Genomic DNA, 2,250 nt, shown 5'->3' with positions numbered 1-2,250 from the left:
TTCTATCTCACGTTAGGGGGCGCTGTGGAGCAGTTTTGCCACGCCCATTTTTGATTCCATTAAAATCATGTTATTTCTCGCGGGGACAATTTTCGGTGAAATTTGGTGACTTTTGGAATATGTTTAGACCTCCAAATTAGCGTTTTAAGAACGCAAAGAATCGTAATAATAAGAAACATAGCAGATCCAATAGGCCTTCGCAGCGCTGTCGCTGCTCGGGCCTAATAAGAATTCCACGAAATACAATAGGCCTTCGCAGCGCTGTCGCTGCTCGGGCCTAAAAAAAAGGATTGACAAACTGACTAGTTGGCTGACATGGCACATCAGGTCAAGTGTGGTTGTTTGGGATGCGCAAAGGAATGGAACCAAAGTCATCACTTCTGCAGCACCTTTTCATTAGGTAGCCAATCCCCATTCAGCTCATCTGAGGTTTTGGACCAATCACAGCAGGATTACCTGGATACTGACAAATATACATCAAATGCAAGCACAAACAAAACACAATCAGGTTGATCAGGTTGCATGGAAACAACCTAGTGGAGATGTGATACCTGTAGCTAAACTCTACCATATATATATATATATATATATATATATATATATATATATATATATGTGGGCGGGGGGGCACTATTGCAACTGAGATGTCTGCCTCAGCCAACTGACTTTACGAAACACGTACATACCTATAATGTAGTCAATTTTAGTTATTGAGCTAAAATCTAGTGGATTATTAGCTGAGAATCATCCCCAACATATTGTAATGATTCTGTGTTTTGGTTCTGCTGGGGTCCATATGGTGGTGTGCATTTGTTATAAGTTGCACTGTGCTCCTTATTGTTATGTGAAGAGTGTTATGGGCTTTCCCTGTCCGTCTTTGCTGAGTCCCACTCACGTGTGTTAGACCTGTAATATGGCGGGGGGATCAGGGAGGGGGAGGTCCAGGACCGGGGGTGTTGGGAGTGTGTGTTGAGTTAGCGGGGAAGCTATTCAGCAAGGTAACAGCCTGTGAGAGGCGTGGGTTGCAGCCTCAAGAATAGCAGCGCGTATCTGTTCTAATATACCCTGTTGGCGGGACTACATCTGCGGTGTACTGGCGTCATTATAATATATTCAGCACTAAGCATTGTGCAATGCTTTTACTGTAGACATTGGCAAAAACTGTTGGTGTCTGTTGGAAGAAATATCACCTACACTAGCGGACAGATCTGAATAAAACTCTTAGAAAAAATTAATTAGATTCACTTCTACAACTGATTAACTTTTGGAGTCACACCAATTTAGAAAGCCACCACAAATAATCAACACAAAAATATATTATACTCAGTCCATATTACAGATATTTAGCTACATTTTGGGGGTAGTACCTGAGAGTTATTCACCACACATACTCTTGAGCATGGAATCTCTCATTATTGCATGAGATTGAGCACAAGGTCATTTATGATGTTTTTGACCAAAATGGCTACAACTTTGTTGCTTTACTGCATAAAATGACTGCAGTTCAAAATTCTGGCATGAAATGCAGCAGGTGATATGCATTCTTTCAAGAATTGGTACACTTTTTATTATTTCAGAGAAAGCACGTGTGCAGGAAAATTATCTGCTGAACTATGCATAACAGAAGAGTTGTAATTGAGTAAATTATTTGAATTTGGAGTAATGCCATTGTCTGATTATTAGGAACAAGTGGGTCAGTATTTTCTGCAGCAAAGTCATCAGAATCGTCTTTGGGGTTAGTTGACAAGGAGTATTGCAGAAAAAAAAAATCCTTGAAGAATTGATGCCATACACTCAACACAAGTCTTTCTCCAGAAATGAACACAGAGTAAATGTTTAAAGACTCGATAACAGAACAAGGTCTGTGTAGTTGTGTGTGCTTACTTTTCGTTTGAACAGAGGATACCAACTATTTCAAATAGTGAAAAAGAAGCTGCACGACTTCAGAAATACACTTCAAAATTACAGCTGTAGAATAGGGGAAATTGTAGTTTAGACAAAAGGTGGAGAGAAAGTGAGCGTTCTGTCAATAAAGGGGGTGGTAATCACAGCAGAAACAGGCAACGATCACATCTATACCTCCTTTTCTAAGTGACTTCCTAAATTTTCACTCTATCACACAACATACACACACTCACACAAAGCTTGTTGCCCTGTAATAACAGTTTACGGAGCAACATTGTACTGCCACATAATAGCTATGTTATAATTTGCTCTAACAACTCCAATTATGCCTCCTATTGATTCAGG

The sequence above is a fragment of the Kryptolebias marmoratus genome, linkage group LG2 (genome assembly GCF_001649575.2).
Source record: "Kryptolebias marmoratus isolate JLee-2015 linkage group LG2, ASM164957v2, whole genome shotgun sequence".
Lineage (NCBI taxonomy): Eukaryota > Metazoa > Chordata > Actinopteri > Cyprinodontiformes > Rivulidae > Kryptolebias > Kryptolebias marmoratus.
Note: the sequence above shows the minus strand (reverse complement) of the source record.